Raw genomic sequence first — 26,779 nt, forward strand, 5'->3', positions numbered from 1 at the left:
CTCCTTTTAAGCTCATGGTCTCCGTTGTAATGGAAAGCTGTAGTTGTAATGGAATGGAAAGCTCGTGAACATCCCTCGTTCCAAATGAGGAAAGACTGGATGTTTCCAGTGACGTCTAGAACCTTCACTACCCTTAAAACTTAGTCAACAAGAACTAACAAGATGTTTTGACATCTTCAGCCAGAAAGGCATGAGGGTCCCTTGCTAAATTTCACATTAGTTCCTTGGCAGGGACATGTTTCCATTTGTTTTCATCTTATGTGTGTGAGTGTTTTTCCTGCACGTGTGTCTGTATAGCACTTGTGTGATAGGTGCCCGCAGAGGTCAAAAGAGGGTGTCGGATCTCCTGGAACTGCCCCGTGGTTGATGGGAATCAAACCTGTGTCCTCTGGAAAAGCCAGTGCTCCACTAATGAGTCCCCTCTCTAACCCCTGCCATGCATTTTTGTATCACTCATATTCCTTTTAATTGTTCATGGTTGTTCCCCTGTATTATCTCTGCTAATCTTGTTATGCTTCATTTTCCTAAACCTACCAATGCTCTGCTGTGTTTCGCTGATGGGTAAATTAGTTCACTCAGTAGGTCCTGCTCTGTCCCTAAGAGGTCAGCATCATTACAATCTCCATTTTGAAAACTGGGAGAGCTTTGTAGATTTGAAGCTTTAAAAAAAAATCTCAATCTGTGTTTTCGCAGAATTAGTTGTGCTGCTGGTCTCATCCAGCAAGAGTGTGCGGTGGCATTTCCGAAGGTTCAGTGCGCTGATACTGTTAGGAATGTTGCTGTTCCTCGGTCAGCATGTCCTGTTCCTGAGACTTGGACACCCATTGAGTCTTCCCGATGTAGATGCTCCACAGGAATTACCATATCAGAGGCTGCTGTAGCCTCTGGTCCATGAGGGACTTTTCCTCTGAGGATCGGGGTCTTCTGGGGGCTATGTGGGATGCCCTCTGCATTTGCTAACTCATTTGTGGTTTCCACTGTGTAGTGCTCAAAAGAGATGAGCAGCAGCACAGTGTGGGGACAGCCCGTTCCTCGGCTCTGAACCCAGCCAACTCTTCCCTGCATCTATCTGGAAAGCTGCCTCTCGTGTTTGTAGTTTTCCCTGGTAGTGGGCTTCTGCCCTGTGTCCTTGCTCTCTCTTTTTCTTTTTCCTTCTGGACTGCATATGATTTCTTATTTGAGGTCTCAGTTGGATGTCCACTCTTCAGAGACCTTTCTAGGCTGCCCTGACTACAGTGGTCCTCTTCCCCGAGCACTCTCCATCTTCACTTCAGTTTCCTCATGGCATTGACCAAACTTTCAGCTGTTCTCATTTATTTGTCAATGTCCCTGATGCGTAGAGTTTAAGTCACCTGCTCCGAATATAATTTCAGTGCTTGTGTCTGGAATTTATTTTACTCCAGCGTATTCGTGAGAGTTTTCTCAGTGAGTGCAACTGCAGTTTGTCTCTGTTTATCGTGATCTAGAATGATCTAAGATGCCATATTGCTGCTGTGTAGTCTTAGGGTTTCTGTGCTTACTCCAGCATGGGAAAACACAGTCAGGTACAGATCAGGACCACTGGCAACATGGTGAGGATTCTGGTGCATATTCTTGGTGTATGTAAGAGCATCTCTCCTCGGGGCAGCATTGTGTGTGGACCTGTTTGTACACAGAGCACATAATCTGCTTTGCTAGATGCAGCCAAGCTCTGCCTCAGTTTGGAACAATTCATGCTCCCTAGCCAATGGCAGGTCATGCCCTCCACCCTCAACACAAGGTGCCACTGACATTGGACAGTGTTGGGGTTTCCAGTGTTAGGGTGTGTCTGTGTTGTGCAACTTGTATCTTGGAGTGGTTTGAAAGTGCATTTCCCCAGTGTTTGTGGACTGGTTGTTATTATCCTTTGGGAGTTTGCTAGTGGAGCCTCTCTGTGAAGGCCTTGATCCTGTCTTTGTTCAGGTTTTAGTATTTTGCATTATTGACATATACGAGTCCTTCATAGGCTTGCAAACTAACACCTTTCTTCACATGCTATGTAAGGGGCAATCTTGGCCCATAGTCCTTTGACATGACTAGCAAGTTTACATGTGTGTGAGGCTGTCTGTGGGTTCTCTTACTGTACCAAGACCACAGTCTTGATTATTAATGTTTAAAAATGAGGCTTAAAATATGGAAGATTTTAAGTTCCAACTCATTCTTCCTTTGCCTGAGTTTTATTCTATCCACAGCTTCTCTTTTCCTATTTCTTCACCATCAACTTCTATGTCCCATGGGTTGAGGCTTGGACTGGCATCACACTGATTAAAGACTCTTCAAAAATATTTATGGCATGTGCTTTATTACTGCGATAGAGAAACATTCACAGGTGAGAACAGAGAGATCTTCCCTGGACCTCCAGGAGACACTGAGTTCCTCTCCTCACTTTCACACTCACTCTCTCATTTTGTCATAGTCACTTTTCTATTGCTCTGAAGAGACACCATGATCAAGGCGACTTATAAAAGAAGATATTTCATTGGGGGCTTGATTACAGTTTCAGAGTGTGATTCCATGATCATCATGGTGGAGAGCATGGGAGCAGACAGGCATGACGCTGGAGCATTGGCTGAGAGCTTAGATCTGATCCACAAGCAGAAGGTACAGAGTGAGAAACTGAGCCTGATGTGGGCTTTTGAAACCTCAAAGCCCACTCCCAGAGACACACCTCCTTTAACCAGACCACACTTCCTAATCCTTCCTAAATAGTTCTACAAACTGAGAACCAAACATACAAATACATGAGCCTAGGGGTGGGCCATTCTCAATCAAACCACCGCACCTTTGATATTAAACTTGAAGGTGGATCCATTTAGGTGATTTCTGTCTCTCTAATTAATGCGCTGAGGGAAAGAAGCCAATCATTGTAATCAATCAGCATACCAGACCCAGGGTGAATAAAGATATCTGTGGATTTATCTTCTAACCAAACCTGGAAATTCTTTGACAAGTTCTTTTTAACTCTGTGGTTAGTACTTTTGATTTGAGCCTCATTATATTTTTAATTCATTTTGAGAACAATTCATTTTGGTAACAAAAGGAGAGATCAATGTAGAGACATAATCATCATGGACTCCTGTTCCCTGAACAAGTGGTTTTGAAATACAGAGAGCCAATGGTGGAATAGCTGAGAGTTGAGCATGCCAACAGTGCACACAGTCAACATGCTTCTTTTTCAATCTGACCAATAGACAAATACTTATAATTAATTCAATGAAAGTTTTGATGATGCAGAGATGTTTATGTATTCAGCAATAGAAAACATATCCCTACCCTTCACCCCAAATACTCTTACAATAATCGCTCAAGAATTATGACGCAAGATATCTATATATCTATATATATTCCAAAGAATTGATATTACATATAGCATATTCTCTGCTCTAGGTGATAAATTTAGAATCAAATAATAAAAGAATATAAGGAAAAGAATGCTCATATGATTGTAAATTAAACCATAATTCATGATACTTATAAAATATTTATAATTTTGTTTTACCCTTAGCTTCCAGAATGATGCCTTACGCACACTCAGGATTCAGCATTTGTTACTCAGATAAACACTAATGTAAACATTTGATACAAACCCTGTGGGATGCAGTGCAGTTATTTCTTAGAGGAAAATTTTAGTGCTAATGCATATTAGGAACCAAAAAGATGAGTTCTGATGAAATGTGGGATGAATACTTGAGTTTTCTCTCTTCCATCCATAAACCCCGATATACATCATTAATACCAATTCTAGAGGCCTAAGTTTAATGACATCCAAAAGACTGAAAATTCTTTAGCCCTTGATAAGGATGATTCAAAATAAAAGCAGCCCTGATGTGGGCCTATGTGTCTGAAACTACTGGAAGAGAGGAGCAGTGTATCTGGTAGGGGGAAGCAAGCATTCACCGACCTTCTGCACAATACTGTGCACTGAAGTCTTGTTGGGGGAAAGGGGACGAAGTGTGAAGCAATTAAAATGTCCACAGACAGCAGAAATACTTCCCTTGGCATGTCTATAATCAAGATGGCCATGCAAGGACTGAGCCAGCTGGAGAAGGCATCACCTTGACAGTTCATACCGTGATGCTAAACAAAGCAGGGAGCTGTGAATGAAAGCCTGGCGGACCACCTATGTATATTTAAAAACCGCATCAGGCCTGTGTTGCTCACAGGTTCAAAGCTGTATGTCATGAAGACAGTCAAATCTAAGCACCAAGGATACCCTCAGAATTCACATTAGCTGTTGCCTGAGAAGACATAGAAGGGAATAAGACAGGGACTTAAAAGAACCTTTCGCATTATTTGCAATGTTTATGTTTCATATTGGACTTTGTAGAGCATCTGAAACACCCCACACCCCCAAAACACAAAGCATAGAGCATGGCTTAGACATAAGTGCACCCCACCCCCAGGCTCATGTGTTCAAACACACACTCTTCAGCGGCTGGGTCTGCTTTGGAAGGTTGCAAAAATCCATGGTTGATGGAGCTTCTTGCCAGAAGTGGGTTGCTAGAGGATAGCCTTGCCCTTCTGCTCTTTCCCTGCTTTCTGCTATACAGTGATGCGAGGAGCCTCAGTCACGTGTTCCCTGCTGTGAACGTCCTCCCTGTCACATAGATTCTACCCTCCTAAACATGAGTTCACATAGGTCTTTCTTCCATAAGTGGCTTTTTTTTTACATGTATGGTATGTGTGTATGCATTTATTTGTACTTGTGTGTGGTGTGCATGTGCATGCATGTGTGTGGTATGCATGTATGTGTAATATGCGTGTATATGCATGTTTGGATGTGTGTGTTAGCTCTAGATATCTCATCCTATTACTTTTGATAAATGTTTTACATCTCAAAAAGATATAGAATAGGGAACTACAGCATTTGTTTGGCCATCTGGGTTTTGGTCTTTGGTCCTGCTCCTCCTTTCTATGTCCCATTCCTCCTTTTCAGAACAGGGATGTTTACCGTGGAGTGTTGTAGATTGGAAGTGATTTTTTTATTTTACACTGGCTCCCAGTTGAGTTGCCTTGAGTTTCAGAGGAAGTTTGAACTTGAAATTTTGAACAGTACTGGGACAGTTAGGGTCTTGGGGACTTCGAAACTGTATTCTGCATTGGAACATGACCATGAGATTTTGGGAACCAGGGACAGATATGCTTTTAACCTGTAACCCACCCTAGCTGGAGCTTTGAATACTTGATGTGTTATTGGTTTTTTTTTTTGCCTCTTTTATGGGGCCCACCACTCAGCCCCCAAATAAATCACACACAGAGGCTTATTCTTAATTAGGAATGACCAGCCTTCGCTTGGCTTAATTTCTAGCCAGCTTTTCTTAACTTATCCATTCTACCTTTTGCCTCTGGGCTTTTTTTTCTATAAATCTTACTATTTCTCCGTGGCTTGCTGTGTGGCTGTGTGGCTGGGCCCTGGATTACACCTCCTTCCCTTGCTCCTAGATCCTCTTCTCCCAGATTTCTCCTCTATATGCCAGCCCCACCCATCCTTTCTCCTGCCTTGCTATTGGCTGTTCAGCTCTTTCTTAGACCATAAGGTATTTTACACAGACACAGTAACACAACCTCACAGAGTTAAACAAATGCAGTATAAACAAGAGTAACACATCTTAAAATAACATTCTACAACATTGATGCCCATCTGGTTGCACTGTTTTGGGAAGTTCTAGAAACATTAAGAAGGAGGAAGTAGGTACATTATCCCTGCCCACTTTCTGCCTCACTCCCTGCATCCTGGTCATACACAATGTGAAAACCACCTACGACACATTCGGACACCATGAAATCCCATTAACCTATCTTGCCATCCCCACTGTGAGCTAAAAATAGATCTTCACACACTCACACTGCTTTTTCCAGTGACCGAGGTCATAGAAACACAAAACTTAATTAGTGCAGTAGCCACAGCTGGCCTTGGCCTCCTGCGCACTGGGTTGTGGCTGTGGCTACCACGCTTGGCTCGAGCCTGCACACATGGTGTGTGTGAGTACTAAGGGAAGATGGCCTTGTCCAGTGATGTTTGTACGAACCACTGAGCTGGACATGGCTGGAGGAGGCTCCACCCCAGTGCTGTGCTATGACACACTCACACAGGAGACTCCACCCCAGTGCTGTGACACACGCACACAGGAGACTCCACCCCAGTGCTGTGACACACTCACACAGGAGACTCCACCCCAGTGCTCTGCTGTGACACACTCACACAGGAGGCTCCACCCCAGTGCTCTGCTGTGACACACTCACACAGGAGACTCCACCCCAGTGCTATGACACACTCACACAGGAGACTCCACCCCAGTGCTCTGCTGTAACACACTCACACAGGAGGCTCCACCCCAGTGCTGTGCTGTGACACACTCACACAGGAGACTCCACCCCAGTGCTGTGACACACTCACACAGGAGGCTCCACCCCAGTGCTGTGCTGTGACACACTCACACAGGAGAGACTCCACCCCAGTGCTGTGACACACTCACACAGGAGACTCCACCTGAGTGCTCTGCTGTGACACACTCACACAGGAGACTCCACCCCAGTGCTGTGCTGTGACACACTCACACAGGAGACTCCACCCCAGTGCTGTGACACACTCACACAGGAGACTCCACCCCAGTGCTGTGACACACTCACACAGGAGACTCCACCCCAGTGCTGTGACACACTCACACAGGAGGCTCCACCCCAGTGCTGTGACACACTCACACAGGAGGCTCCACCCCAGTGCTGTGACACACTCACACAGGAGAGACTCCACCCCAGTGCTGTGCTGTGACACACTCACACAGGAGACTCCACCCCAGTGCTGTGACACACTCACACAGGAGACTCCACCCCAGTGCTGTGCTGTGACACACTCACACAGGAGGCTCCACCCCAGTGCTGTGACACACTCACACAGGAGACTCCACCCCAGTGCTGTGCTGTGACACACTCACACAGGAGGCTCCACCCCAGTGCTGTGACACACTCACACAGGAGACTCCACCCCAGTGCTCTGCTGTGACACACTCACACAGGAGACTCCACCCCAGTGCTGTGCTGTGACACACTCACATAGGAGACTCCACCCCGTGCTGTGACACACTCACACAGGAGACTCCACCCCAGTGCTGTGACACACTCACACAGGAGAGACTCCACCCCAGTGCTGTGACACACTCACACAGGAGAGACTCCACCCCAGTGCTGTGACACACTCACACAGGAGACTCCACCCCAGTGCTGTGACACACGCACACAGGAGACTCCACCCCAGTGCTGTGACACACTCACACAGGAGACTCTACCCCAGTGCTCTGCTGTGACACACTCACACAGGAGACTCCACCCCAGTGCTGTGCTATGCTGTACTGTGGCACACTCACAGACAGGGTCATTGCATGCCACTGATCTGTCAGCAGCGTCCGACTGTACTCAGCTCCTGCCCTTTGCTTTTCTCACCTCTGGGATCACGCAGGGTAAGTCTACTTCTGAACTGACTCTGTTGAGATACTGTTCACTAACAGGCCTTTTAGGGCCATCATAGAAGAGTTGGGTTACAAACTGCCAAGTAAACTCAATTTAGCCATCTAAGCAAAATGTGGCCTCCCTGGGATTAATTGGAGGTACAGCCATTGCAAAGGAGGCTGCTGAACGAGCCTCTCGAAGGAAAGCATCCTTCATATGTGCATGCACCACAGCTGTGATTAGATAATAATGGAGGTGAATGGGGCAATATCTTCCTCCTTTGATGAGCCGAGAACTCTAATGCTGAGACCCAGGCTCATGCTGCTGACAGACTGTTCCGCGGCTCAGTCTCATGCCAGAATTTGAGGCTTGTTAAAAATGGTGATAGATACATTCTGTGAAGTGGGCAGGTGTGTGATGAGAGAAAGCTATAAAGCTATAACTGCTGAAGAAGTGTCGGAAAATTAACTGGATGCACTACCCTAGAACAGTGTAGGTACAAAGAACAATCCTGAAGAGAATTGTGTATGTGCATATATATGTGTATACATGTGTGAGGGTATATGACCATGCACATGTGACCTGTATGTGCATGACTCATGTGTGTGTGTGTGTGTGTGTGTGTGTGTGCATGAGAAAGAGAGAGAGAGAGAGAGAGAGAGAGAGAGAGAGAGAGAGAGAGAGAGAGAGAGAGAGAGAGAGAGTCCTGTCTAAAGTATGAGAACACCTTTAGTGGTAGAAATTCTCAACTGCTCCCTTGTAATACGATAGGAAAAACTTGAAAGCATGCCCCCTTGGATCAAGGAACGCAGAGGCCAATTTTCCTCCATGCAGCCCCAGCCAAAAGGAGTTGGTTTAAATTCCCATGAGCACAAGACTAGAGCAGAAGGTAACCAGCCACTCTGTTGCCATGGTGGACAAAACCATGGGACCCAGCAAAGCTTTGGCCCTGGAAAACTGGCCTATGAAGACATGGTCATCTGTGACTGCTTTCCTAAAGTGTGGAGGAGTTCGAGGGTTAACAGGGGTGTGTGTATCTTCCTATCCACTTTGCATGTGGCTGAGCTCTTTGTGTGGGGCAAACACTTTGACCGGCAGCTCAGGATAGTGGCATCAGTGACCATGTGCCCCTTTCTCACTGGACCCCTCACAAACTTCTCATATAGGAACAAACAATTCAGACAGGGGAGCCTCTGTACCCATGTGTGTAAACTACAGGGCCCTCACCAGGGAGAAAAGATAAGACACAGCTACGTAACGAGCAATTTGTTAAGCACCGAGCAAGGTTGTGGGCAAATGGTCAAATGGAGATGAGGATGGACAATCACTTCCCACCAGCCAGGATGCCATTTCCACATCCTTGGGTGCAGGTCCTAAGCCGCAAGTCAGGTGTAGGAGGACAAGCAGTGTATACCCCTACATGGTACTCCATTGTCCTCAGTGGGAACGTGCCACAGGAACCTCAGACCTAAGGTCGCCTGGTCAGCATGTGATACTTCAGCCCCCACAGAGCAAGGCCCAGGACAGGTACCTCTGAGAGGAAACCAGCCTACTAATGAGAGGCCCAGCCTGGGAGTAAACACCACCCTCACTCAGTCCTCTGCCGCTCAGCCTCATTGGTTCACCCTAACCTCTGTTTTTCTATCTACTCAGGATTACCACCAGGCACATGTTCTCCTGACAGAGTCCTGATGTCTTCCTGTGGGGTCTCCTTGTACCCTCTGAGAAAAAACAGTCCAGTTCTCCTCTGGAAGTCAAGGGCACAGGCCTGCATAAAGTTGAGCCACCTCTTGGGTCTTCCACATCAGCCTCCCCTTCTCAGTTTGATTTCTCACACAACTGCCCCCCAATTCCTCCCATCACTGCTTCTTTATTGGCTGGACCAGGATGTGAACAGGAAACTGGAGCTTGAAGAACAAGGTTAGAAGGTTTAGAAGGCTTCAGGACTCCTCTATCGCTCTGTCTCCAGGTCCCACCATCAAAGAAAGACAAAACTGCCACCCAAAGGTCGTTTTTGTCTGTTGGAATAGTCCTGTTCTGAACCAGAGCCCTCGGCGCTCATAGCTGATACCTCTCACCTTAGACAGGCCTCTTTTTGTCTGAGAGTGGGGAATCCCAGCTGGAAGCCTCCAGTGCGCCAAACTGTGTTTTGAGACCAGGACATTGGGCAAGCCTGGCTTTTCAGAAGGAAAGACTCCAGCGCTGGCTGGCTTATCTGTTCTTAAAGAACAGAACCTTCATGGCTCCTCATCCATCTTTTGCTCAGCCTGGCTGGGGCCAGCACAAGGGTTCCCAGGGCAAGTGAGGGGCCGCTTAGCCTCAGCCACCCAGTAGCTGTTCCAAGGAGGAGGCTCTGCTGGAGGAGGGTGGCAGCTAGGTGCCACACTGGTCCCCTGCTTCTGTGTATCACTAGCACCTTCCATGTTCCCTCCACTTCTTTCATTTCCATGTGTCATCAGTGTCACGGCTGCTGCCAGAGATCTGAGTAATGCTGGGCCTTCTTGCTGTCTGAGTCCCTTTCATTTTGACACTCAGTCCTGGCCACCAGCGTGAGGGACCAATTTCTACTCAAGCATGTCAGCCGGCATAGACTGTGGGCTTCTGGGAGCGCTCCAGGCAGCTTGTTGACTGTGATCTTGTCACCTCCACAGGCCTTGGGCTTTTTTTTTTTCCTTTGCTTGACTTTGCTTTGCTTCTCAAAGGCTGTGGAGAGATTTGGGACACCCAATTAAAGGACTATTTCCTTTTGGTCCTAACTTTTCCGTGCATGCCTACTGGTAAAGCAGGATCCCTGGAGGAGGGACTGAGCCACAGCTTCCAGCCCTGGCTGCCATTCACCAGCTCCCATCCCAGAAGCATCATGTGTTGTCCTTACAGAATCTTCTCACACATAACATGGGAGAGACTCACCCTTGAGGCACACAAGCTGATGTGAACCAGGTTAACTGCAGCTTTCTGCCCATGTTAACCTAGAGGGCACACACACACACACACACACAAAAAAAAAACCCAAACACAGAAGTCTATTGCTCTTTGAGTCTCCATAACCCCTAATTTTGAAATCCCAAGGAAGATGTAAGACCTTGTTCCCCCTCCCCTGACATGCACCAAACCAGGATCCATTACAACTCAATGTAGCATAGAAGACACTACTTTTGGCTAAAGACCTTGTAACCCTTGCGAGGATTTAGGCTTGAGATGCTTTCTAGAAATGCAGACGAGACATGGTTCTCCCAAGGTGAAGCCCAAGTTGTCATGTGATTTCTGCCACTGGCTGGCTGGCTCTGAGGGGGTGGTGGGTGCCACCCTGGCCTGTCTATTCCCTAGGCTTCCATCTACCCTTCCAGTCAGATGATGCTCTCTCTCCCCCTCCTGAAGCCTGCTCCTCCTTGGCTCTGCCTCTCCTGTGCCCCCGTTGGTGCTGAAGAAAAGGAGGTCCACATACTTCTAGGGTTGGCAGCCAAGGCTCTTGGCCCACCTGGGCTGTTCTGGTCCACGTGAAGTAATGCGCAGCCCAGTTTCTTGAGCCTAGGCTCCTGATGGCCCTACTGATACTTAGCAGTTCGGAGCAAAGGTGACTTAAAATGTCTACCCGCAATGATAGCTAGAACGTGGATTTGCCTAAAAAGAGCAAGAAAGTCTTACTGTGAAAAGATGTTTAAAAAAGAAACGTCTTTGTTACTTTTCTGTTGCCATCAAGAGACACAAGATCTAGGCAACTTATCAAATAAGAGTTTATTGGGGCCTGTGGTTCCAGAGGGTTAGAGTTCATGATCATTATTGTGGGGAGCACAGCAGTAGACAGGGAGGCAGGCAGGCAGTAGACAGGTAGGCAGGCAGGCAGCAGGCAGGCAGGCAGCAAGCAGGTAGCAGACAGGCAGCAGGCAGGCAGGCAGCAGGCAGCAGACAGCAGGCAGCAGGCAGGCAGGCAGGCAGGCAGTAGACAGGCAGGCAGCAGGCAGGTGGCAGGCAACAGGCAGCAGGCAGCAGGCAGCAGGCAGCAGGCAGTAGACAGGCAGGCAGGCAGGCAGCAGTCAGGCAGGCAGTCAGGCAGGCAGCAGGCAGGTGGCAGGCAACAGGCAGCAGGCAGTAGACAGGCAGGCAGGCAGGCATGGAGCTGGAGCAGTATCTGAGAGCTTACATCCTGATTCCCAGGCATGAGGAATAACATGGGCTTTTGAAACCTCAAAGCCCACCCCAGTGACACATCTCTTCCAAAGAGGCCACACCTCCTAATCTTTCCCAAACAGGTCCACCAACTGGTAATAAAAAATTCAAATGTGTGAGCCTATGGGGCCATCCTCATTTAAACCACCATGATAAGGAAAATCAGAATAATTAGTAATGATGTCATCATTCATATATAAAATGTTAATTTTTGATGCTTTTCCTCTGCCCATGTACACAGTTTTAGAGAATTTTTATTTTGATTTCTTGTGTATGACATCAAAATCAGGGTCACATGCAACTTCCACACTGGAGCCCTATCCACAGCTGAGTGTGACTTGTCCTGTGGGGTGGTCAGTGCTAGTTGCTAACATCAGGGGACAATTTCTACCCATCACTACATGTCAGCCTGGGTGGGCTGTGGGATTCTGGGAACTTTACTTACTCAGGGCCTCATGGTGATGTCCTTGTCCCACATGACCAAGGGCTCAATGGAGGACATAGGACACTCCTAATTCTGGCATTTTTAGACTCTATTTTTAAGTCACGCATTAAAGTATTTTTCCTTTAGACCATCTGTTGTCACTATGTGCTTCTTCCAGCCATTAGTCATTTTATGGTTAAAAGGACCACAGTGGATATTCCCTGCACTCTGCGTTCACAGGTTTGATGTGAGGCAGTCAGTACCAAAGGGGTAAGAAATCAACCCCGGGGGACATGCAGCCTGCATTGGTCCATACCCTGCCACTTGTAGGGACTGAGCTGTGCACCTCCAATTTAAGTAGCTATAATGAAGGTGTGATGAACTCTCTGCACTGCATCCTTGGGTCACTGGCCACCACAAGATGGCAAACACAGGTCCATGTTTTCTTCTTGAAGTTTTCTGCTCTCGGGTCTGACTCTTTCATGAGACATTTTGGGATGATTTGGTATGCGGTGTTATTTTGTTTTACATTTACATCCTATTGTTCCCGTGCATGTTCCCCCCTCCTGCCCCTGCCCCGTGACGTGTTCCTGTCTGCATCCAGTTGCCTTGGTGCCTTTGTCATAAATCAATCCCGGGTGCACACATGGGTCCAGCGCTGTATCTCTAATTTCTTCCATTGATCTCTGTAGCTTTGTCCTGAAGATCTCACACTGTCCCCATTACTGTTTCTGCAGAATGAGTATGGCAACCTGAGGATGGTTCCCTGCAGCCGATGGCAATTTCCCCCCCACCCTACCTTCTGTGTCCGAGGCATAAGCAGGGCCAGGTTTCTACAGGCTGCTCTCTACTCTACAGGCCACTCACAGTTTGGTTCTGTCTCTGACGCCTCCGTTTTGTGCCACCTCTGTCCGTTTGTTTCTTTAAACCCCGGGCATCCACTGTATCGATGCAGCATTATTTCCGTTATGCCCTCACTGTTCTTTTAACGCCTGCAGGGGCTTCACTGTTGACTTTTGTTCCTCCCACTTTGCACTTCTGTTTTTTCTCTTGTGCGGGTTTTCAGTTTGAGCTAGCTTTTCGAAGAATTAATTTTCCATTTTTTCCTGTTTTTTTTTCCCTATTGATTTTCACTCATCCTTTTCTGCATATATTTGAAGTTAGTAATTGTTTTTCTTTCCTACCCTGGGTTGGAAGTTCCATCATTAAATTTTAACCATTTTTATTTTTCAGCACCGGTGTTCCAGGCCTGTGGCTTTGTTCTGTGTCTTCTTCAACTGTCACCTCACATTTCTAAATGTCTTTTTATTTTCATTTAGCTCAAAGGGCTTTTTTTTAGTTAGCTTGTAGTAATTTATAAATGAATTATTTATTTGTGGATTTATCATTTATTCATGGGTTATTTAGAACCGAGTTGGGTAATGTGCAGATATTTGAACTTTTAAGGATGTCTTATTGAAGTAGAATTTTCTGCAATATTTCAGTCTTCTGAAGTTGATGATGTCTTTGTTTATAGGACAGAATATTGTGGTGACTACTCCACCTGTTTTTTCTTTTGGTTTTTTGAGACGTGTGTGTGTGTGTGTGTGTGTGTGTGTGTGTATAGTCTTATCTATCTTAGAACTAGCTCTGTAGACCAGGTTGACCTCGAACTCAGGTATCTGCCTGCTTCTGCCTTCCTGCAAGTGAGTGCTGGGATTAAAGGTTTGAGCCACCACCATCCAACTATTCTACCTTTTTTATATTCAGAAAAAAATATGTTGTGTAGTTATCAACTATATGCCCTAAGAATGTCTCTTAGCTTACAATGCCACAGTGTCAATACTATAAGAATGATAAGTGGTACTGGTTACCTCTCAGAAAGGTCATGACCACGACTACCCCAGTATCAGTATCAGGGCTTTATTAGGAGGAAGAGAACCAGGCCTGGGGAAGGAGCACATGCAGAGAGAGAAAAATGGTGGGGGAAGAGAAAACAGAACAGAGAGAGAGAGTGGGAGTCTGAGTCACGGCTCTTTAAGGCGCAGGTGGGCTTACAGAGCTACGCCATGCATGCACAGATTGCGTGACCACACCTGTGTATGTAATCACCAGTGCACACTGATGATGTAAGAAGCAAGACCCCTTGTCAAGCTCCTGAACTGCGCATGTGCGGTCATGCATCTGGAGTGTGGCAGAGTCCTAACAAATATTGTAAGCCTTCCATATGCCTATTCATTCTAGCTGGTCTACAATTATTGAGCAATATATATTGAACCTCCTAGTTTGATTGTGAATTCATCCCTCACCCTGTAGTTCTGAGTATTTATTAAATGTGACTTGAGGCATTGTTATTTTCTGTGCCTTCCTTGTGGCTGGCTCTGTTACCACTGTTCAATATCTGTCATATCTATGTCTTCAAGCCTACTTCATCTTATATTAATAGTAACTTGGCTTAATTACATTACTATATACTTGTTGCATCTTCTTTTGTCATTTTAATTTAAATCTCTTTGTGTTTTTAACAATTAAAGGACAAGTTTAACAACAATATAACATAACAATTAGTTTGTTCTTGGTTTTTCACACTTCCCCAGATGGGTAAGACCTGTTTTTTGGTAGAGGTATTTAGCTTGTTTACATTTAATACTGTCTTTGACCTATTAGATTTTAATCTGTCACCATGTCACTTTTCTCCAACTTCTTTTCAATTTTTATCATGTATTTTATATATCATATAAGTCTATTAAAATGTTACCCTTGGAGCTGGAGAGATGGCTCTGCGGTTAAGAGCCTTGGTTCCTCTTCCAGAGGACCTGAGTACAATTCCCACATGTCAGCTCAGGATTGTCTCTAACTCTAGTTCCAGGGGATCCAACACTCTCTTCTGGCCTCTGTGGGTACTGCATGCATGGTGCCTAGATATACATTCAGGCAAAATACCCATACACATAAAATAATAATAAAATTATTAAATAAAATAAAATAGAATAAAATATTACATCTTTTTTTTTTAAGTTTAATGGACTTTTAGAGAAAATAACAAGAGAAGAGAGGAAACAATCCAGCCATTCTTATTTGGCTGCATAGTGATGGTTTCTGTTGCTCTGCAATTCTTCCAGATCATCTGAGTTTCTACCAGGCATCCTTTGACTTCAGCCTGGAGAGTTTCATTAGCAATCTTTTTCAACTTGTAATGTTTTGGTAAATACAGACTTTTTGGTACAATTATTTTTATTAACATGTGACAACAAAATAACATTTCCAAATCTTATGACCTCAGGCTCCCTGGGAGGCTGGCTACTATATCATTATTCCCTTGTGTGTAACAAGTCAGTTTTCTCTGGCTTTAAACACTTTCTCTGCTAAGCTCAGCACTCCAACTATCCGTGTCCAGCAATGATGAGCCTTGCCTGGAGTTCACAGCTGTTATGAGAAATTAGTGATTTTTTTCTTTTTAGGTTTTTTTTTTTTTTTTTTTTTTTGAGACAGTGTTTCTCTGTGTATCCCTGGCTGTTCTGGAAATCTTTGTAGACCAGGCTGGCACCAAACTCTTTGCCTCCCTAGTGCTGAGATTAAAGGTGTGTACCACTACGCTAGGCTCTAGGTTTTTTTGCACAGGATGTTTTCCTACCCAGCTTTATCCATTTTCAAGTGATATTCCAGCAGTGTGTGTGTGTGTGGGGGGGGGGCTATTGGGACTGTCTCTGTGTACCTCAAATTTTTCTTTCTTATTCTCCATATCCACAACTTTCTTTTTTGGTCCTTCTTCAGTGTTATCATCCAACTGACATTCAACCCTTAGAGTGACTTTAAAATGTCAATAACTTGAAGAGTATGATGGTACACACCTTTAATCCCAGCATTGGAGAGACAGAGGCAGACAGATATCTGTGAGTTCCAGGCTACCTAGAGGCATACAGGGAGACCCTGTCTCAAACAAACAAACTGACTAACAATTCAATGACTTTACTCAGCTCTAACATTTCCATTTAAAAATTTTTATTTATTTATTTGTTTGTTTGTTTAGTGTCTCTGTCTGTCTGTCTGTCTGTCTGTGCCTGCCATGTGTGTACAGTTGTCCATGGAGGCCAGAAGAGGGCACCAGACCACTTGAAGCTTGAGTTCCAGGCTGTTGCAAGCCGTCTTCCATGGGTGTTGGGAACTGAGTTCAGATCCTCTGGAAGAGTAGCAATCTCTTAACTGCTGATCCATCATCTCTCCCATCTCAAGATTTTCTGTTTTAATTCATTTTTAACTCCTCAGTGGAGGTTTCCTATCCTGTTGGCTTTTCCTTTAGGTTCTTGTTGTGAGTGTTGCATTGAAATCCTTAGTTATAAAATCCTTGCAGCTCACTTCTGCTGGTTTTCCACTGACCACACCTTCTTGTGCTCGGGTCACGCTTCGCTGTTTATCTGCGAGTCTAGCAAGGTGGGCTTGAAACTCAGTGTGTAGTGACTGGAGTCTTTGGTGCTCTTCGTGGTAGTTTCCTTACTGATTTAATAGGGCAGTTAGCTTCCTTGGCTTCAATCTTCAAACTGGTTTTTCCTGATGAGGCTACTGGAAGCTCAGCTCCATTTTTGTCTCTAGTGTTACTCTGTGGCCGCTCTTGTAAACTGCGCTTGCTGATAATTTATATTTCTCTGTAATTATTAAAACAACAACCTGTTTCTGCTCTTTGTATATTTGGTATTTAACCAGTGGTTGAATAATTTAACAGTCCATCAAAGGTTTAGGCTGAGAGTTTGTTCAGATGCAGGGACCTGCTTCTATGAATTGCCTGGCTCCTTGGATACCCCCTGGTTTCCTGTAGCTCGTCCTACCCCAGGCTCTGTTCAATGAATGCTAAGCTCATGACGTGTTAGCTTTCTGTTGCTGGAGATCACATTGAGGATGCAACCAGCAAGCAAGGCATCAAACACACATTCTGACCTGCACAGCTCTGCTTTCTCAGATGAGCCCCTCCTGGGCCCTGGCTTCTTCCCGCTTAGCTCCCTGTGCTATTCTTACCACCTCCCCTCTCTCCACGCCCATCCTACTCCCATCAACCACTCTATGTCTAGCTTAGATTTCATCCAATGATTTGGATGATTTTTGTATTTGACTTTTTGTCTCCCTCCTCCTGTACCACCCTCATCCCAGGATGTTTCTGGTAAGTTCTATATTTTGTCTCTGGCCTGACTTCTCTTCTCCAGTATTGTAGGGTGGAAAGACTACCTGTCATTTTTTTTTTTTTTAATTTCATGCCTGGTTCCTGGAATGCTCACACATGCTACCAACTTCTCTCCTTATTCCCTTCAGTTGTATTCTTTTAAATAGCATAAACTCTGACTTGGTTTTGGGTCACTGCTGGTTGATTTCTAAGTTTCTTTAAGTAGCTCTTTCAAAATACTTTGTGTGTTTAATCATTATAACCACAAAGTGGCAAATCTGTAGCAAATTGAAGTTTGTGTGATAACCATGGGGTATTGCAAGGTTTACCTCTTTCCCTGGTGAAAACAAAAACAAAAAGCCAAAACAAATGAACAAACAAGCAAACAAACAAAAAACCAAACTTCTTGCCAGGCAGTGGTGGTGCATGCCTTTAATCCCAGCACTCAGGAGGCAGAGGCAGGCAGATCTCTGAGTTTGAGCCAGCCTGATCTACAAAGGGAATTCCAGAACAGCCAGGGCTACACAGAGAAACTCTATCTCAAAAAATTAAAAAAAAAAAAAAAACTTCCAAAAGTTGATTCATTTTTTTTTAAAAACTTTTTTGTTTCATTATTTATATCTTTTGACCACATGGTTAAAAGAATTTTAGTAAAATTCTTTTTTTTTGCTTTCACTAGAATTTATTCAGTCTTTTCTTCTTTGCTGTAGAAGGCTATTCTCTGAGCAATATTGCTCTTGTCTTCACGAGATCAGCTGTGCCTGCTTCCAAGAGTCCATCCTGGTGGGATTTGTTGGCTATTGACCCTCCCTCACAGAAGGAGGAGGTGGGGAGAGTCATGGGACCCTTTCCTGACATTCCAGTTCTCATCTTAGCCTGCATTCAATTCTACTCTAAATGCATGGTGGCTTTGCAGGTCTAGAATACATAGATTAGTGGATTTCAACTAAGAGGGTCATGTCTTTAAGACTGTGGGGAAGCCATCATCCATACTAGGTGAAAACTTTCTAGTGTCTTGGGCTCACCCTTATTCATGTCCTGTAAGTAAGTCCAATAAATTCATAGGTTCCCGGGTTAAACACTGGGGCTGTTGAGCACTGGGGCTGTTGAACACTGGGGCTGTTGAGCCCTGGGGCTGTTGAACACTGATGCTGTCCTATGTTGGTTTGTTGCTGGGACCTTATGAGGAGGGACAGAATTTTCTGCAACTCTTTGGGGGAAGGAGCTCTTGCAGCAACCACTCCTTTTGATTTTGTATGTGGAGAACACAACTGTGTAAGATTTTCCAGTTCTTCTACTTGTATATCTGAAATCACCCAGTTGGATCAGATGCATCATAAGTTTTGGATTTTAATCTTTCTATGGGTATTGTTTTGCTTATATTATTGGTTTTATTAGTATATTAAAAACAAAACCAATCTACTTTATTAAAAATGTGAAGCCAATCTGCCTTGTAACTTATTTTATACTGTTTTTATAGTTTACATTTCTTTGATTACTCTTGAGACATTTTCCTATGTTTATGAGCTATTCAAAATTCCTCTCATGAGCTGACTTTGCTATTTCTCTTTCCCCATAACTTTTAAAGTGTATTTGTTACACCTCTACATACTGGGCACATTAAACCTTTGTTGCATGACGTGTCAGTATTTTCCCCAGGCAGGGCTCAGTCACTTTCTCCAGTTTTTTGTGATGTTTGAAGCTACAGGGTTCTGTATTTTTAAGTTGTCCAATGGAGAAGGTTCTTTTCCCTCTGACCCCCTACTTTTCCAGCCTTCCCTACACATGTGGTACTCATGGGTAGCTCTCGCTGTCATTAGTGTTCATGTTATATTTAAATCTGCAGGCCACCAATGACTTGTTTGTTCATTATTTTTACTTTGAGATAGAGTCTTGCTATGTCATCCATGCTGGTCTTGAACCCACAACCCTCTTACATTACCACCCGAGTGCTAGGATTGTAGGCATGGGACACATTGTCCTGCATTTTGATATTAGTTGTGAATGAAGGAGCTAGATGTTATTTCCCCGTGGCTTTCCATTTTTCAAATACCATTTGTTGAATAATTCATCTTACTCTTCTTATTTAGAATTCTACTGTTCTATTTTAAGTAGTTTCAGGTCCTGGGATTTGTTTGTTAACTCTTTTCCATGCCAGCACTCTGCCCTTCCCCCATACAATATATGAAACATGTTATTCTACTGAACAAATGTATATGATACATTTTTGACATTTCATGTATAATATTTTTAAAAATTTTCTCTAATATTCTTTTATCTTTTCTGTTTTAATTCTAATGAACATATGTATATGATACATTTTTTAACATTTCGTGGGTAAATTTTTTTTATTTTTCTCTAACATTCTTTCATCTTTTTTGTTTCAAAGTAGCTTTTGAAGAATTTTGTCAAGTGAAACTATTTGTGATTTTTTTTAAAAAAGATATATTTATTATGTATACAGTATTCTGTTCATATATGTGCCTGCACACGAGAAAGAGGGCACTAGACCTCATCATAGATAGTTGTAATGATCCAAATGGTTGCTGGGAATTGAACTCAGGACCTCTGGAAGAGCAGTCAATGCTCTTAACCTCTGAGCCATCTCTTCAGCAGCATGAGTCTATGGTAGTTAATGAGTGGCAGGTGTTGAAATGTCCCCTCTGGGAACAGGATAGAACCCCACTGGTCTGGTTTCCTTGGTGTCTGTCACCCTGCATGATTTTCTCCAGGCCAGTCTGCATGCTTCAGGATGGTTTTGTTCCTCTGACCCTTACTAGGGATGCAGATATTGGAAATCAACTCTTCGGTGGTCCTACATCGTCCCTGGTTGTTACTGGACATAGCGAAGTTGTTAGGCATAGAGTTTAATAAAATTGCCCACAGCCAAACATTGCTTCTAATACATTTTATTTCATCTCTATGTTAAGATGTCATATCGTTTCTAAAATTTGTAGCAGAAAGTCTTTTTATTTAAAAAGTTTATATTGGCTTCAGAAATGGTAGCAATAACAAGCATCTTTACTTTGTTTTGTGTTTTATTTTCTTTTAGTTTTCCTGTGGTACTAGCTATCATATCTAGGGCCTCATATATGCTGGTCAAGAGCTCTACCCTTGATCTGCAGCCTTAACCCCAAGGACATTGTGATTTAATAAGACTGTATATTTTGGTCATTTCCTTGCTCAGAGCTCCTAAAACCCTGGCAATAATATCAGGAACCATACAGGTGCTAGTAGCATCCTTTGTCCTAATATTTGGTCATTGACTTTTATCTGACTCAGCGCTGCTGAATGCCTTGGCATTTCCCTGGTTATGGGGACATTCTTCTATTGGCATAAGATGACTCTTGGTGGCTCATAGATGGGGCTGCTCACCAGAAAGATAAAGACAGGCCTTGAAGACTGAAATACTCAGCTCTACCCTGTCTTCTGGGAAGGGGAGGGAACTTGAGATTGTAGAGGGCTCTGTATGAATTCCAGAGAGATTCTAGGTTGCTGAACTCCTGGAAGTCTGAGAGAAGGCGGTGTATCCCAGAAGGGAGGAAACTGCTGCCCCACAGCCCTGCCCTGTGAACCTCTTTCCTCGAGGGTGGTTCATCCTGTACAACAGGCCCATAAATGTGCTTCCCTGAATTCCAAGGTCTTTCTGTCCAACAACTGAGCTTAAGGAAGTGGTAGAGAGAACCATTGACTTACAACTTGGACTTTTGGAATGTTGTAGTCTGGATTTGCCCTTGACAGACCCTGAAGTGTGGAGGTCAGTTGAGAATGAGCTCTTCACCAGGGTCCCACTAATCTTGCCCAGGGTCAGAACTGAACTGAACTGTAAGACACCATTTTGGTGTCCACTGTGAAGTTGTGTTATGTGGGAAAGCCCCACACATCTGGTCACATTGCGTTGTGTGTTAAGTGTAGAGTTTTATCAAATAGAGAAGTTTGAGTCTTCCTGCTGTGTACAAATAGGAAAGGTGAATAGTTTGAGATAAATCAATCTTCATTTCATTTGAAAACATTCAGCAATATTTTTATATCTTTGTTTTATGAATGATCTATAAAAATCAGGAATCAATGTTAAATTTGGCCAAATGGCTCTTAGGCAGTTGTTATGCTAACCATATAGCTTGTTTTCCTTGGTTTATTATGCTAAATTATATCAATAAACTTGCTATTTCTCTAGAATAAAACATTTTTGATCATTTTCTTATTTTAGATATTCTGATAGATTAGACAAAATATGTTGTCTAATACTCATTTGGAATTTTAAAATATTTATTCACAGCTAAAATTATTATACACTTTTACTTTTGTGCTTCTAAAATTTTCTGGCTGTCAGGGTTATGTGCTGCAAACTGGGAAGCCTTCCAAATTCCTATGTGCTAAAATAATTTAAATAGCAGAAGAATGATCTCTTTCTGAGTTTTGAAATTACCTGCTTGTAAAAATGCCCAGACCTGGCGTTTCTTATGAGATTAGTTCTGGGACACCTTTAAACATTTCATCTTTTAAATTAATTTTTAACTGCAAGCTATATATGAATATACCTTTGTTATGTTAATTTTTAAAAAATATAGGACAAGTTCTTTCCTGGTTATATCACATCCTTTCCCACATTTCTCAACAGAAGCAAAGGGTTATATAACTGGGTGTAGAATCTTCCAGATATTTCTTCTTTGCATCACAAAGTGAGCATACACACCCGCAGAAATACAATTTTTTTTTGCATTATTTTGAGTGAAACTAGATTGTTCCAAGTATGTATTTTAGGATGTATTTTCGTTTGTTCATAACCCTTCATTTCTCATGTGACATTGGTGACTTTAATTCTATTTGACCATTGCTTAAAATATCAGATGGTGTAAGCACCTTCAATCTTTGGTAGTGTTTCTTTTAAAGGTATTGATTCATTTGTATTTTCTAGCATTTTCTTAAGCAAGAATAGACATGTTTATTCTCTTGAAATACCTTTAATTGTTTCCACTTTTCCTTCTGTTTTTCTCTGTCCCTTTAGCTCACTCACTCACTCACTCACTCACTCACTCACTCACTCACTCACTCACTTGCTCACTCGCTTGCTCACTTGCTCACTTACTTGTCCGGCACTTCCTGAACTCTCATGTTGGGCAGGTGTGTTCAAGAGACTTGCCACTGCGTCTGAGAACAGATGAGGTTTCAGCCAAAGACTGACACTGAGCAAGTTTTAAGTGATGGATGTGTAGTGCTCACTGAAACGCTGATGTTAAGTGACTGGGTCCTCTGGGCTTGTCTGGCTACCTTTGTGGAGGCTGCTTCTCAGTGCTCATGTCTGGCTGGCATTTCCAGTGTTCACTGTTTGTTTTCTGTACTTGATTAGACAGCTTCTGGTCTTTGTAATTCGTTTTCTCTCTTTGTTAACTGATGTGGGTGTTTTTGTTGTTTGTTTTTCTACAATTAGATGCCCATAAACTAAATTTATGAGTTTGATCATTTAAAATTTTTTCAATTCTTTTCACTTTTATTGATTCTTGCTGGATTTCACATCATGCATTCTGATCCCACCGATCTCCTTGTCCTCTAGCAACTTCCCCAACGCCCTTGCAACCTCACCCTCAAACAAAACAAAATTAAAAAAAAAAAAACAAACAATAAAAACCAAAGACCAAACCACAGCAGCATCAACAACAACAGGAGGAGAATCTCATCATAGGAGCTGTAGTGTGGCCCAGTGAGGCACACAGTTTACTTTTAGTCCATTCATTTTTCCTTGCAAGTGTTCATTGCTGGGAGTCATTGGAGTCATTGGTCTTACTTGGAGGTCTCTGGCTTATACACCACTGATAATGGGCTCTCACTGGGGCTCCTCCTGGATATCTCGGTGCTGTCCTGTGTTGTGGAGATGATGCTGAATCTGTAGGTTCACCTCCTTCACATGCTCTAACAGTTCAGAGTTTTAGCAGATGTTGGTGTGAGCTAGCTCTTCATTCTGGTTCTGGGCCTGGGTGGTAGCTAGATTGGTCAGCCTGCCCACTTCTCCCACATCGTCACTACCCAGGCAAGCTCTCCAGCACTGCCATGGGCTAGCGCACCCAATGCAGCCTGCAGCAAGGGGCGGGGCCGGTTCTCCTGCTCTCATGGTCTCATATCCTGCTCACTCCCATCAGCAAGGCCAGCTCTACTGTTTTGCCCAGGTGAGGTGCCGATTGCTATATGGGATGTATGGGAGATGGGGTGGGGTGGGGTGGGGGTGGAGGTTCAGCTCTGCTGCCCTCATGCCCTCAGGGCTGGCTCACCCCCACCCTTGACCTCAGGGTCAGCTCTAGAGTATCGCCCAGGCAGAGTGCAGGGCCCACTCTCCTGTGTGTTACAGCTGGTGAGGGGCGGGGCTAGTTCTCTCAGTCTCATGACTGAAGCTAGCTCTCTCACCTGCAGCTGGTAGCAAGGGGTGAAAGCGGGGGAGGAAGGGCATCTTCCCCTCCCCCATGCCACCACATGGCATATGAGGAGAGGCAGAGTCAGCTCTCCTGCTCTCATGCCCTCAGGGTCTGCTCACCTGTGTCCCCAACCACAGGGTCAGCTCTAGTGTGCTGTCCAGGTGAGGTGCATGCCTGTGGTGAGGGGTGGGGCCATCTTTCCTGAGTGCTTCTACCCCTGAGGGGCAGGTGCAGCTCTCCTGCTGCAGTATCCAGCTAGGGGCACAGGCAGCTATCCCAGGGCTAGTGAAGGGCAGGGCTGGCTCAGCACAGCATGGTTCTAATGACTCCCTGTGCTAACACAGGCCATGAACATCATCGCAGGCCTCAGCCGCAGTGGGACTAAAGACCCAGACGTGGCCCTTGGCAGCAGCTTGGGCCCTGATGTCCCTGTGGCTCCCGTGGCAGCTCAGGCCTCCTAGGTCAGTATGACCCTGGCAGCAGCCTAGCTCTCAGACACCAACGTGGTCTCAGGTGGCTGACCAGACCCTGGGAATCTGCAGAACCATGGACATCAACCCAGATCCTGGCTGCTGCAGACCCAGACATGGCCCTAGGCAATGGCCTGGCCTGGTCTTCTCCATAGCCCCAGGTGGCAGCACAGGCCACCCAGATCAGTATGACCCCAGCAGCAGCATGGTCCTTGGAGACCAACATAGTCTCAGGTGGCTGACCCAATTCCAGCCATTCATAGACCCTCCGTGGTAACAGGAGTCACAGACATCAACTCAGACCCTGGCTACTGTAGGGTCATGGACCCAGACATGGCCCTTAGCAGCAGCCCTTGACCAGATGACACCATGGCCCTGAGTGACACATAGGCTATTCAGATCAGCATGGCCCTGGCAGCAGCACCACTCGTGGCCACTGGCTGCAGCATCTGTGTGGTCTTTGGTGGCAACACGGGCCACGGACATCAATACAGACCCCAGCTGTGGTAGGACCAGGGATCCAGACATGGTCCTTGGCAGCAGCCCAGGCCTGGATGTCACCATGGCTCCAGGTGGCAGCACAGGCCACTCAGATCAGAGTGTCTCTCTCCAGCTGCATGGCCCTTGGATACCAACATGGTTAAATGTCTTTGTGTTTGTGTGGCTTTTACTTCTTCCTTTCATTTCACTCTATCTTTGTTTTCCTATGTTCTCACACTGGCCTTGTTCCTTTGTTGTTTACGATAAAGGCATTGCAGGCCCAGCTGTTGCTGTGATGAGTGTTTACCACAGGTTGGGAGTTGACAGCCTGTGGGTCCCTCTGGTCTCCTGTGTGGTATGTACCCACCTGGCTGTCCTGCTCAGCAGCTCCAGGGGTTTGCAGGACCGGTGGAAGCTTTCTCTCCGCTGCTGCACTGACCGTGGCTCTGGAGCTGACCTGTCATATCACGGGGCACAACTGAATCCTGGTGACCATTTGATTACACGATACAAAAGAAGGAGATGGAGAGACACGTCTGACACTCCAGAAAGAAGTCCATGCTTGCCCATCACTCCTTGCTCTGTCTGCTTAGAACACTGATGGGAACTCTCATGGGGCTCACATGTCAGAGACAGCACCCTGTTAGCTCACTTCTGGGTGTACAGTCCACAGGACCTGCTCTGCCTGTGCTTATGTGTCATGAGAATTGATGGGTGAGGGGCAAGAGGTGCTCTGCTTTGCGACCTACCATCATCCCCAGTGCTCAAGATTTGCTTCTGACTTCTCAGCATCACACTGTTGATGCAACTTGACCCTTATCTGTTTACAGCCCTCTAAACCAAATGCCTATCTTGGCTTTCTGGTTTGTTTACACCTCATTCAACCACACACCTGTCTTGACCTTCTGGTTTGTTTATATCCCATTCAACCACACATCTGTCCTGATCTTCTGGTCTGTTTATACCTCATTCAACCACACACCTGTCTTGACCTTCTGGTTTGTTTATATCCCATTCAACCACACATCTGTCCTGATCTTCTGGTTTGTTTATACCCCATTCAACCACACACCTGTCTTGACCTTCTGGTTTGTTTATACCTCCATTCAACCACACATTTATCCTAACCTTCTGGTCTGTTTATACCCCATTCAACCACATATCTGTCTTGACCTTCTGGTCTGTTTATACCCCATTCAACCACATATCTGTCTTGACCTTCTGGTCTGTTTATATCCCATTCAACCACACATCAGTCATGACCTTCTGATCTGTTTATATCCCATTCAGCCACACATCTGTCTTGACCTTATACTACTATTTATACCCCATCAAACCACAAATCTGTCTTGACCTTGTGGTCTGTTTATACCTCATTCAACAACATACCTGTCTTGACCTTATGCTATTTGTACCCCATCAAACCACACATCTATCTTAATCTTATGGTGTGTTTATACTCCATCCAACCACACATCTGTCTTGACCTTGTGGTCTGTTTATACTCTGCTAAGCCACACATCTGTCTTGGTGCTGTTATTGGTCTTTTGAACATAGATGTAGGGCATTCTGTGAATTCCTACTTCACTTACACTGAGCTGTACACATCCTCCCTCCAAGCATCTTCCATTGCGTGCAGCAATGTGCCCAGATTATCTTCACTTCATTCCATTCTCACAGATCTCCAGCTGAGAGGGTCAAGTATTTGAACGTTTTTATTTTTGAAATTAAACCATAATTGCATCATTTCCCCTATCCCTTTTCTCTCTCCAGCTCTTCTCCTGTATCCTCCCACACCTTGTCTCCAATTCATGGCCTCTATTTCTTTAACTGTTTCTCTCTCTCTCTCTCTCTCTCTCTCTCTCTCTCTCTCTCTCTCTCTCTCTCTGTATGTACACATAATATCATGTTCCTAAATATATAATACAACCTGTTCAGTCCATATAATGCTATTTGTATGCATATGATTTCATCACTGACCACTTGATAATGGACAACTAATTTGGGGGGGGGTCTTCCCTGAGAAAGACTATTTCTCCAGCTCTCAGCATTCCTTAGTTGTCGGCAGTTATTTGTGCAGCGTTGAGGCCCCGTGAGATGTTTCCCCTTCCGTGTTAACATGTTTAATCTTTACAAAGATAAGAAAACAAGTATTTGGAATATTTTTAACATTTGAAGACTGATTAGAGACACACTGACCCTTCTCTCATGTAGGCTGTTGTCCTGACGTGGGGGT

This window comes from Peromyscus maniculatus, chromosome 1, assembly GCF_049852395.1.
Source record: "Peromyscus maniculatus bairdii isolate BWxNUB_F1_BW_parent chromosome 1, HU_Pman_BW_mat_3.1, whole genome shotgun sequence".
Taxonomy (NCBI): domain Eukaryota; kingdom Metazoa; phylum Chordata; class Mammalia; order Rodentia; family Cricetidae; genus Peromyscus; species Peromyscus maniculatus.